At 36.3% G+C, this 13,442-nt stretch overlaps 1 non-coding gene across 1 annotated transcript; it reads left to right on the top strand.

Annotated features, from left to right (window-relative positions):
- The first annotated feature begins 12,608 nt into the window (after positions 1–12,608).
- Positions 12,609–12,715, top strand: LOC131832830 (U6 spliceosomal RNA). Its single transcript, XR_009354192.1, has one exon. It is a non-coding gene; the product is annotated as a U6 spliceosomal RNA (small nuclear RNA).
- The last annotated feature ends 727 nt before the right edge of the window (positions 12,716–13,442 follow it).

Raw genomic sequence — 13,442 nt, forward strand, 5'->3', positions numbered from 1 at the left:
TGATGTTAAAATGATCAATAAAAGGCAAGGGAAGCAAGGGAAAAAAATGAACTATTGGGACTTCATCAAGATCAAAAGCTTTAGCACAGCAAAGGAAACAGTTAACAAAATCAAAAGACAACTGACAGAATGGGAGAAGATATTTGCAAACGACATATCAGATAAAGGACTAGTGTCCAGAATCTATAAAGAACTTAGCAAACTCAGCACCCAGAGAACAAATAATCCAATCAAGAAATGGGCAGAGGACATGAGCAGACATTTCTGCAAAGAAGACATCCAGATGTCCAACAGACACATGAAAAAGTGCTCCATATCACTCAGCATCAGGGAAATACAAATCAAAACCACAATGAGATATCACCTCACACCAGTCAGAATGGCTAAAATCAACAATTCAGGAAATGACAGATGCTGGCGAGGATGCGGAGAAAGGGGAACCCTCCTACACTGTTGGTGGGAATGCAAGCTCGTGCAGCCACTCTGGAAAGCAGCATGGAGGTTCCTCAAAATGTTGAAAATAGAACTGCCCTATGACCCAGCAATTGCACTATTGGGTATTTACCCTAAAGATACAAACGTAGTGATCCAAAAAGGCACGTGCACCCGAATGTTTATAGCAGCAATGTCCAGAATAGCCAAACTATGGAAAGAACCTAGATGTCCATCAACAGATGAATGGATCAAGAAGATGTGGTATATATACACAATGGAATACTATGCAGCCATCAAAAGAAATGAAATCTTGCCTTTTGCAACAACATGGATGGAACTAGAGTGTATCATGCTTAGCGAAATAAGTCAAGCAGAGAAAAACAACTATCATATTATCTCCCTGATATGAGGAAGTGGTGATGCAACATGGGGGCTTAAGTGGGTAGGAGAAGAATCAATGAAAGAAGATGGGATTGGGAGGGAGACAAACCATAAGTGACTCTTAATCTCACAAAACAAACTAAGGGTTGCTGGGGGGGAGGGGGTTTGGGAGGAGGGGGTGGGATTATGGACATTGGGGAGGGTATGTGCTTGGGTGAGTGCTGTGAAGTGTGTAAACCTGGTGATTCACAGACCTGTACCCCTGGGGATAAAAATATTTGTTTATAAAAAATAAAAAATTAATAAAATAACTAAATAAATAAATAAATAATGATCAATAAAGATTGTAAAATGGCTTGATTACTCTGCTCAAAGAAATGAGAGGGGATGCAAATTGAACAAAAAACTGAAACTAAAAATGATATTGAGAAAGGTTTTATAAATGAACCAAATGGATACTCTAGAACTTTAAAGATATGACAGCTAATTTAAGATACCACAGGGGTGCCTGGGTGGCTCACTGAATTAAACCTCCAATTCTATTTCCTTTTTTTTTTAACACCTTAATTTTATTTTATTTCTTCCATTTTGGCTCAGGTCATGATGTCAGAGTTGTGAAATAGAGCCCAGAGTTGGGCTCTCTGCTGAGCCTGGAGCCTGCTTAAGATTCGTTTCCCTTCTTTTTCTATCCCTCCCTGCGCTCTCACTTGCTCGCTCTCTCTTGCTTGCAAATAAATAGATAGATAGATAGAAAATAGACAAAGCAAAATAAAAGCAGATTATGAAAATAAATATAAAGATTTTGAAATGAAAACAAGTTAAAAATAAAATAGAGAAGACCTACACAGCTAAAAATTCATTCAGAAAATCTATTAAAGAAGTCAGTATGACACAATGTTAAGATATCAAAAGATTTGAGCATGTACTTTACAAAAGGGTAATCCAAATGGCCACTCATATATAAAAAATATTTATCTTTATTATGAATCTGGAATTAAGTTAAATTAAATTAAAAATAAAATAAAACCTAAAATGGCATACTATTACACACTTACCATATTGGGCAACAATAAAATTGTCTTGCAAGAATGTGAAAGAATGAAAGTGCCCATAATAAAAACATTTGAGGTAAGTTGGACAATATTTAGAAAACTTAAAAATAAAAATAAAAATTTGGTCCATTCCTAGAAATACAACATGGAATTAAATGAATATTTTCTCCAGGATATGCAAACAGATGATTATAGCTATTTCATTCATAACGGCAGATCAGTAGTGGTCTGTTTGCACAATGTTACATTAAATAAGAGAGAATATTAACAAACTGGGAGGGGGGCTAGGTTGTTATCATAAACAGATCTTCTATGGTGCTGATTATGTTCTATTTCTCAAAATCTTTAAGTGAAAAAGTTTTCAAATTTATATCTAGATAGATAGATGATAGACAGATATCCCAGAAGCTGCAATGCGAGGCTAAGACCAGGCTTTAAAGGGCTTTTCTATACTCTACTAAATACTTGAAACCATTCATTATATCATAGCTCAGTGTTCAAATCTCCATTTGTTTCCTCAGTTTCCTAATATTTATCTTAAGGTGACCTGATCCAGACTTTTGATCACCTTTGTCTAAATATTTCCATTTTAACAAAGTCCTTTTGAACACTGAGAGACTAAAACTTAGAAAAATACTCTGATTGTTATCTCACTAGAGTGGAAAATATATAGTTACCCATTAACTAATGATATCCATGTCTACATTAGATCCATGACATTTTTAATTCTTGGGAGCTTTTGGTTAAATGAATTTTTTAAGCTTCCTTTAAATGAAGCTTTAAGCCATCACCACATGAATAAAATTAAAGAACTAAATGAAAACAGGCCAAGTATTTACAGAGTAATAGAATGTGCAGTGGAAAGAGTACAATTCTGAAATCATAAAGCCTAAATTAGTGTGATGCATCCTTACTAGCCATGTAATCATAAACCAGTTATCTAAATGTGTTAGCCTCAGTTTTTTCACCCATGAAATGGTGATGATAATACTTATTATGCAGGGTTGTTGTGTGGATGTGATGAAGCATGGAGCATGAGAGTCTCATATTCCATGCTAAAATGATAGCCATTTTTATACTTATAATAATTCTAATAATAGTAATTAAATTGTTCAAAATGGTAATATTCATTTCTATTGAGGCATTGTATTGACTATTCATAGACACATTTACCAAAATAAATTTCATTTTACTGATCCCCGGTCAAGATGGCGGAGAAGTAGCAAGCTGAGACTGCTTCAGCTAGCCGGAGATCAGCTAGATAGCTTATCTAAAGATTGCAAACACCTGAAAATCCATCGGCAGATCGAAGAGAAGAAGAACAGCAATTCTGGAAACAGAAAAACAACCACTTTCTGAAAGGTAGGACCGGCGGAGAAGTGAATCCAAAGCGACGGGAAGATAGACCCCGGGGGGAGGGGCCGGCTCCCGGCAAGCGGCGGAGCAACCGCGCACAAAATCAGGACTTTTAAAAGTCTGTTCCGCGGAGGGACATCGCTCCAGAGGCTAAACCGGGGCGAAGCCCACGCGGGGTCAGCGTGGCCTCAGGTCCCGCAGGGTCACAGAAGGATCGGGGGTGTCTGAGTGTCGCAGAGCTTGCGGGTATTGGAACGGGAAAGCCGGCTACAGAGACAGAGCCGACAGTAAGCTCGCAGCTCCGTGTTACCTTGAACCGGTCGCAGGCTCGGTGAGCTCGGAGCGCGGCCAGAGGTCAGGCAGACGGGAGTAACTGGGCGCTGTTCTCTGAGGGCGCACTGAGGAGTGGGGCCCTGGGCTCTCGGCTCCTCCGGGCCGGAGACCAGGAGGCCGCCATTTGTATTCCCGTCCTCTGGAACTCTACAGAAAGCGCTCAGGGAACAAAAGCTCCTGAAAGCAAACCCGAGCAGATTACTCACCCCGGCCCCGGGTAAGGGCGGTGTAATTCCGCCTGGGGCAAAGACACTTGAGAATCACTACACCAGGCCCCTCCCCCAGAAGATCAACAAGAAATCCAGCCGAGACCAAGTTCACCTACCAAGGAGTGCGGTTTCAATACCAAGGAGAGCAGCAGAATTCCAGAGGAGGAGAAAGCCAAGCACGGAACTCATGGCTTTTTTCCTGTGATTTTTTTTAGTCTTGCAGTTAATTTAATTTTTTCTTTTTCATTTTTTTTTTTTTTTTCTCGCCTCCGGGTAAAATTTTTTTTTTTTTTAACTGTTACCTTTTTCTTTTTTAACGATTTTTTACTAGTTTATCTAATATATATATATATTTTTTTACATTTTTCTTAGGTGTTTTCTTTTTTAAAAAAAATTCTTTTCTTTTTTTTTTTTTTTTTCTTTTTTCTTTCTTCCTTTTTGAACCTCTTTTTATCCCCTTTCTCCCCACTCACGATTTTGGATCTCTTCTAATTTGGCTAAAGCATATTTTCCTGGGGTTGTTGCCACCCTTTTAGTATTTTACTTGCCCCTTCATTTACTCTTATCTGGACAAAATGACAAGACGTAAAAATTCACCACAAAAAAAAGAACAAGAGGCAGTACCGAAGGCTAGGGACCTAATCAATACAGACATCGGTAATATGTCAGATCTAGAGTTCAGAATGACAATTCTCAAGGTTCTAGCCGGGCTCGAAAAAGGCATGGAAGATATTAGAGAAACCCTCTCGAGAGATATAAAAGCCCTTTCTGGAGAAATAAAAGAACTAAAATCTAACCAAGTTGAAATCAAAAAAGCTATTAATGAGGTGCAATCAAAAATGGAGGCTCTCACTGCTAGGATAAATGAGGCAGAAGAAAGAATTAGTGATATAGAAGACCAAATGACAGAGAATAAAGAAGCTGATCAAAAGAGGGACAAACAGCTACTGGACCATGAGGGGAGAATTCGAGAAATAAGTGACACCATAAGACGAAACAACATTAGAATAATTGGGATTCCAGAAGAAGAAGAAAGTGAGAGGGGAGCAGAAGGTATACTGGAGAGAATTATTGGGGAGAATTTCCCCAATATGGCAAAGGGAACAAGCATCAAAATTCAGGAGGTTCAGAGAATGCCCCTCAAAATAAATAAGAATAGGCCCACACCCCGTCACATAATAGTAAAATTTACAAGTCTCAATGACAAAGAGAAAATCCTGAAAGCAGCCCGGGAAAAGAAGTCTGTAACATACAATGGTAAAAATATTAGATTGGCAGCTGACTTATCCACAGAGACCTGGCAGGCCAGAAAGAGCTGGCATGATATTTTCAGAGCACTAAACGAGAAAAACATGCAGCCAAGAATACTATATCCAGCTAGGCTATCATTGAAAATAGAAGGAGAGATTAAAAGCTTCCAGGACAAACAACAACTGAAAGAATTTGCAAATACCAAACCAGCTCTACAGGAAATATTGAAAGGGGTCCTCTAAGCAAAGAGAGAGCCTACAAGTGGTAGATCAGAAAGGAACAGAGACCATATACAGTAACAGTCACCTTACAGGCAATACAATGGCACTAAATTCATATCTCTCAATAGTTACCCTGAATGTGAATGGGCTAAATGCCCCTGTCAAAAGACACAGGGTATCAGAATGGATAAAAAAACAAAACCCATCTATATGTTGCCTCCAAGAAACACATTTTAAGCCCGAAGACACCTCCAGATTTAAAGTGAGGGGGTGGAAAAGAATTTACCATGCTAATGGACATCAGAAGAAAGCAGGAGTGGCAATCCTTATATCAGATCAATTAGATTTTAAGCCAAAGACTGTAATAAGAGATGAGGAAGGACACTATATCATACTCAAAGGGTCTGTCCAACAAGAAGATTTAACAATTTTAAATATCTATGCCCCCAATGTGGGAGCAGCCAACTATATAAACCAATTAATAACAAAATCAAAGAAACACATAAACAACAATACAATAATAGTAGGGGACTTTAATATTCCCCTCACTGAAATGGACAGGTCATCCAAGCAAAAGATCAGCAAGGAAATAAAGGCCTTAAATGACACACTGGACCAGATGGACATCACAGATATATTCAGAATATTTCATCCCAAAGCAACAGAATACACATTCTTCTCTAGTGCACATGGAACATTCTCCAGAATAGATCACATCCTCGGTCCTAAATCAGGACTCAACCGGTATCAAAAGATTGGGATCATTCCCTGCATATTTTCAGACCACAATGCTCTAAAGCTAGAACTCAACCACAAAAGGAAGTTTGGAAAGAACCCAAATACATGGAGACTAAACAGTATCCTTCTAAAGAATGAATGGGTCAACCGGGAAATTAAAGAAGAATTGAAAAAAATCATGGAAACAAATGATAATGAAAATACAACGGTTCAAAATCTGTGGGACACAACAAAGGCAGTCCTGAGAGGAAAATATATAGCGGTACAAGCCTTTCTCAAGAAACAAGAAAGGTCTCAGGTACACAACCTAACCCTACACCTAAAGGAGCTGGAGAAAGAACAAGAAAGAAACCCTAAGCCCAGCAGGAGAAGAGAAATCATAAAGATCAGAGCAGAAATCAATGAAATAGAAACCAAAAAAACAATAGAACAAATCAACGAAACTAGGAGCTGGTTCTTTGAAAGAATTAATAAAATTGATAAACCCCTGGCCCGACTTATCAAAAAGAAAAGAGAAAGGACCCAAATAAATAAAATCATGAATGAAAGAGGAGAGATCACAACTAACACCAAGGAAATACAAACTATTATAAGAACATACTATGAGCAACTCTACGGCAATAAATTTGACAATCTGGAAGAAATGGATGCATTCCTAGAAACATATAAACTACCACAACTGAACCATGAAGAAATAGAAAGCCTGAACAGACCCATAACCAGTAAGGAGATTGAAACAGTCATTAAAAATCTCCAAACAAACAAAAGCCCAGGGCCAGACGGCTTCCCGGGGGAATTCTACCAAACTTTTAAAGAAGAACTAATTCCTATTCTCCTGAAACTGTTCCAAAAAATAGAAATGGAAGGAAAACTTCCAAACTCATTTTATGAGGCCAGCATCACCTTGATCCCAAAACCAGACAAGGATCCCACCAAAAAAGAGAGCTATAGACCGATATCCTTGATGAACACAGATGCGAAAATACTCAACAAAATACTAGCCAATCGGATTCAACAGTACATTAAAAAGATTATTCACCACGACCAAGTGGGATTTATTCCAGGGCTGCAAGGTTGGTTCAACATCCGCAAATCAGTCAATGTGATACAACACATCAATAAAAGTAAGAACAAGAACCATATGATACTCTCAATAGATGCTGAAAAAGCATTTGACAAAGTACAGCATCCCTTCCTGATCAAAACTCTTCAAAGTGTAGGGATAGAGGGCACATACCTCAATATCATCAAAGCCATCTATGAAAAACCCACCGCAAATATCATTCTCAATGGAGAAAAACTGAAAGCTTTTCCGCTAAGGTCAGGAACACGGCAGGGATGTCCATTATCACCACTGCTATTCAACATCGTACTAGAGGTCCTAGCCTCAGCAATCAGACAACAAAAGGAAATTAAAGGCATCCAAATCGGCAAAGAAGAAGTCAAATTATCACTCTTCGCAGATGATATGATACTATATGTGGAAAACCCAAAAGACTCCACTCCAAAACTGCTAGAACTTATACAGGAATTCAGTAAAGTGTCAGGATATAAAATCAATGCACAGAAATCAGTTGCATTTCTCTACACCAACAGCAAGACAGAAGAAAGAGATATTAAGGAGTCAATCCCATTTACAATTGCATCCAAAACCATAAGATACCTAGGAATAAACCTAACCAAAGAGACACAGAATCTATACTCAGAAAACTATAAAGTACTCATGAAAGAAATTGAGGAAGACACAAAGAAATGGAAAAATGTTCCATGCTCCTGGATTGGAAGAATAAATATTGTGAAAATGTCTATGCTACCTAAAGCAATCTACACATTTAATGCAATTCCTATCAAAGTACCATCCATCTTTTTCAAAGAAATGGAACAAATAATTCTAAAATTTATATGGAACCAGAAAAGACCTCGAATAGCCAAAGGGATATTGAAAAAGAAAGCCAACGTTGGTGGCATCACAATTCCGGACTTCAAGCTCTATTACAAAGCTGTCATCATCAAGACAGCATGGTACTGGCACAAAAACAGACACATAGATCAATGGAACAGAATAGAGAGCCCAGAAATAGACCCTCAACTCTATGGTCAACTAATCTTCGACAAAGCAGGAAAGAATGTCCAATGGAAAAAAGACAGCCTTTTCAATAAATGGTGCTGGGAAAATTGGACAGCCACATGCAGAAAAATGAAATTGGACCATTTCCTTACACCACACACAAAAATAGACTCAAAATGGATGTAGGACCTCAATGTACGAAAGGAATCCATCAAAATCCTTGAGGAGAACACGGGCAGCAACCTCTTCGACCTCTGCCGCAGCAACATCTTCCTAGGAACAACGCAAAAGGCAAGGGAAGCAAGGGAAAAAATGAACTACTGGGATTTCATCAAGATCAAAAGCTTTTGCACAGCAAAGGAAACAGTTAACAAAATCAAAAGACAACTGACAGAATGGGAGAAGATATTTGCAAACGACATATCAGATAAAGGACTAGTGTCCAGAATCTATAAAGAACTTAGCAAACTCAACACCCAAAGAACAAATAATCCAATCAAGAAATGGGCAGAAGACATGAACAGACATTTCTGCAAAGAAGACATCCAGATGGCGAACAGACACATGAAAAAGTGCTCCATATCACTCGGCATCAGGGAAATACAAATCAAAACCACAATGAGCTATCACCTCACACCAGTCAGAATGGCTAAAATCAACAAGTCAGGAAATGACAGATGCTGGCGAGGATGCGGAGAAAGGGGAACCCTCCTACACTGTTGGTGGGAATGCAAGCTGGTGCAGCCACTCTGGAAAACAGCATGGAGGTTCCTCAAAATGTTGAAAATAGAACTGCCCTATGACCCAGCAATTGCACTATTGGGTATTTACCCTAAAGATACAAATGTAGTGATCCAAAGGGACACATGAACCCGAATGTTTATAGCAGCAATGTCCACAATAGCCAAACTATGGAAAGAACCTAGATGTCCATCAACAGATGAATGGATCAAGAAGATGTGGTATATATACACAATGGAATACTATGCAGCCATCAAAAGAAATGAAATCTTGCCATTTGCAACAACATGGATGGAACTAGAGCGTATCATGCTTAGCGAAATAAGTCAAGCAGAGAAAGACAACTATCATATGATCTCCCTGATATGAGGAAGTGGTGATGCAACATGGAGGCTTAAGTGGGTAGAAGAATAAATGAAACAAGATGGGATTGGGAGGGAGACAAACCATAAGTGACTCTTAATCTCACAAAACAAACTGAGGGTTGCCGGGGGGAGGGGGTTGGGGAGAAGGGGGTGGGATTATGGACATTGGGGAGGGTATGTGATTTGGTGAGTGCTGTGAAGTGTGTAAACCTGGTGATTCACAGACCTGGGGATAAAAATATATGTATATAAAAAATATATGTTTATAAAAAATTAAAAATTAAAAAAAAAAAAAAATTTCATTTTACTTTACCCCCTCTGAGGATATATATTCCCTAATTCAATATGAATCTCATTATGAATAATAATTATCATAATAAATATGCTGATTTTTCTTCTATTTATTTTTAGGGAGGTATCCTTTACTATTGAACATAAAGAAACTTAAGCAAGTCTGTCTTATTCAAAATTTGCGTGCTGCTTTCTTATGAAACTAGATTATAGAGTTGTATGAAGTAAATTCATGCAGTTAAGACATTTATGTTTGGAAACCTGGGTGGTCAGTTTAGTATTTCAAAAGAAGATTTTAAATTTAAACCTTAAAACTGAGCTCTTTCAGCCTTATTTATAGACCATCCTTCATGCTTCATTAGTACTCCTTCATTGTAAACTAAGTAATAGTTTTTGTCACAGTGTATATAACGAAAATGGATTTTATATTCTATTATTACAGAGTTAGTGGCACTTTCTACTTCCTTACTTCCTTTATTGAAAAATAGATTAATTCTAAAAAAAGTTTTTTCCAGCTTTATTAAAAAAAATCGACATATTATAATTTGTAAATTTAAGAAATGATTTCTTATAACATTGCAAACTTTTAACATTGTGTAAATTTTGTACAATTTGATAAATTGGTATACATCTTTATTGCAATATAATCTACATAAAAATGTTAATACATCTACTATCTCGTATAGTTGCCACTGTTTTTTATGCATGTATCATAAGGAATTTTAAGATCTACTCTCTTAGCAACTTTTATGTATATAGTATAGTAGAGATAAACTTCAGAGGTCTTGTGGGTTTTGTTCCAGACTGCCTCAATAAAGTGATTATCTCAATAAACTAAGTCAAATTATTATTATTATTTTTTGGTTTCCCAGTGCATATAAAAAATTATGTTTCCCAGTGCATATAAAAAATAAACACTATACTGTACTGTTCAAAAGCATTATGTTTTTAAAGAAAAACAATGTATATACCTTAAGTAAACTAGTTCTGAGTTTTCAGTGGGTCATAATTCCTGATCACGGATCACCATAACAAATACAATAATAATGAAAAAATTGAAATATTGCAAGAATTACCAACATGTGGCATAGAGACACAAAATGAACAAATGTTGTTAGAAAAATGGTGGCAGCAGACCTCTTTTATACAAGATTGCTATAAACTTTCAACTTGTAAGAATATGATATATGCAAAGTTTAATAAAGGGAAGCACAATAAAAAAGTATGTATATTTTATTAACTATGATCATCATGCTGTACATGAGATCCCCAGAACTTTTTCATATTATAGTTGCAAGTTTGCACCCTTTGACCACCTTACTCCACCCCAGGTTCACCCCTTGTCATCTCAACTCTAAGTTTCAATTAGTTTGCCTTTTCCTCAGATTCTGTATGTAAGGGATATCATAATACATAAATTTAAAAAATATATAAAATCTTTGAAATATTTCACTTAGTAAAATACCTTCAAGATCCATCCATGCTGTTGTAAATGGCAGTATTTCTTAATTTTTCATGGTTAAGTAGTATTCCATAGTATATATTTACCATACTTATTTTATTAATTCATCCATTAATGGATACTGAAGTTATTTCCATCTCTTGCTTAGAGTTAATAATTTTATAATAAACATAAGAGTGCATATATGTCTTTGAACAGTGACTTCGTTTCCTTTAGATATATACCTAGAAGTGGGATTACTGAATCATATGGTAATTTTATTTTTAATAAAATGAATAATCTCCATACTCTTTTCCATACAAATTTATATCCCTATCACAGTGCATAAGTTCCCCATTTTCCCCAATATTTACCAAAATTTGTTAGTTTCAAATTTTTGTAGTATATATTCTAATAGGTATTAATATCTTGCTATGTTTTTCAGAGGTAAACAACAACAACAACATCATAATGACTTTGCCCTGAGTTTTTTACGTTGAGCACTTTTTAATGCTCCTGTTGGTCATTTATATAACGTTTTTGAAAAAAAAAAAGTCTATTGAGATCCTTTTGCTATTTTTTTAATTATATATTTTTTTCTATTTGTATCTGTTGGTTATTAACCTCTTATCAGATATAAGATTTGTAAGTATTTTCTTACATTCTGTGGATTGTGTTTTCATTCTCTCTCTCTCTTTTTTTTTTTGGCAATGTAGAAACTTTAGTTTGATGTAATACCATTTATTTATTTTTGCTTTTTTTGCTTGTGTTTTTGGTCTAGTATCCAAAAAACTTTTGGCAAGACCAATGTCAAGGAGAATTTTTCCTATGTTTTCCTTTAGGAAATTTAGTTTCATGCATCACCTTTAAGTCTTTAATCTATTTCAAGTTAAGGCTTATGAGTGATATAAGGTTCCAGTTTCATACTGTTTATGTGACTATTCAGTTTTAAATATCATTTATTGAACAGACTATCTTTACATATGTTGGCCCCTGTCAAATATTAGGTGACTGTATGAAAGGATTTATTTCTGTACTCTCAATTCGGTTCTACTTGTTTATTGGTCTGTTTTTATGCCAGTATACTTTATTGTTTGGAGCATGAGGGCTTTGTAGTATAGTTTTAAATCAAGAAGTGTAATTTCTCTTCTTCATTCTTTCTCAGAACTGCTTTGATTATTTGTTGTCTTTTATGGTCTCATATAAATTTTAGGATTCTTTACTTACTTCTGTAAAAAAATAATATTGGATGTTTTTTTTAATATTTTTAATTTATTTATTTGACAGAGAGAGATGACAAGCAGGCAGAGAGGCAGGCAGAGAGAGAAGAGGAAGCAGGCTTCGTGCTGAGCAGAGAGCCTGATGCGGGGCTCGATCCCAGGACCCTGGGATCATGACCTTAGCCGAAGGCAGCGGCTTAACCCACTGAGACACCCAGGCGCCCCAACATTGGATTTTTGATAGGAATTGGATTTACAGATGGTTTTCGGTAGTATGGACATTTTAACAATGTTAATTCTTACCATTCATAAATATGAGCTATCTTTCCATTTGTGTCTCCTTCAATTTCTTTATCAATGTCATAGTTTATGGAGTACAGATCTTTCATCTTCTTAGTTAAATCTATTCCTAAGTATTTTATTATTTTTGATGCTGTTGTGAATTATATTGTTTTCTTTATTTTTTCAGATAGTTCATCATTAGAGTGTAAAAATGCTCCTGTCTTGTGCTTACTTTGGCAGCACATATACTAAAATTGGAATGATGCAGAGAAGATTAGCGTGATCACTGAACAAGGATGACATGAAAAACTGGGAAGCATTCCATATTAAAAAAAATGAAACAAAACAAAATTCTTGTCTTTTATATATTGATCTTGTATTTGGCAGCTTTACTAAATTTGTTTATTCAAATTTTTTTGTGAAGTTTTTGGGTTTTTTAACATGTAAGTTCATGTTATCCAAAAAAATAAAATTTTACTTCTTCTTCTTTTTTTTTTTTTTGGAGTCTTTTATTTCTTTGTGTTCCTTGTTTCTCTGGCTAGGACATCCAGTACTATGTCAAATGAGAGTAGTGAAAGTGGACACACTTGTCTTTTTTCTGATCTTTAAGGGAAAAACTTTCAAACGTTTTTGATTGATTATGAGATTAGCTCTGGGCTTGCAATATGTGTTTTTTCTTTAATGGATTTTTTAACTTATTTTTTTAAAATTTTTATAAACATATAATGTGTTTTTATCCCTAGGGGTACAGGTCTGTGAATCACCAGGTTTACACATTTCACAGCACTCACCATCACTCACATAGCACCTACCCTCCCCAATGTCCATACCCCCACCATCCTCTCCCAACACACCTCCCCCCAGCAACCCTCAGTATGTTTTGTGAGATTCAGTCTTTTATGGTTTGTCTCCCTCCCAATCCCATCTTTTATTTTTCTTTTCGTACGCCCGAAACTGCTTATGTTGCATCTCCACTTCATCATATCAGGGAGATCATATGAAAGTTGTCTTTCTCAGATTGACTTATTTTGCCAAGCATAGTACCCTCTAGTTCCATC

Source organism: Mustela lutreola, chromosome 5 (assembly GCF_030435805.1).
Source record: "Mustela lutreola isolate mMusLut2 chromosome 5, mMusLut2.pri, whole genome shotgun sequence".
NCBI lineage: Eukaryota > Metazoa > Chordata > Mammalia > Carnivora > Mustelidae > Mustela > Mustela lutreola.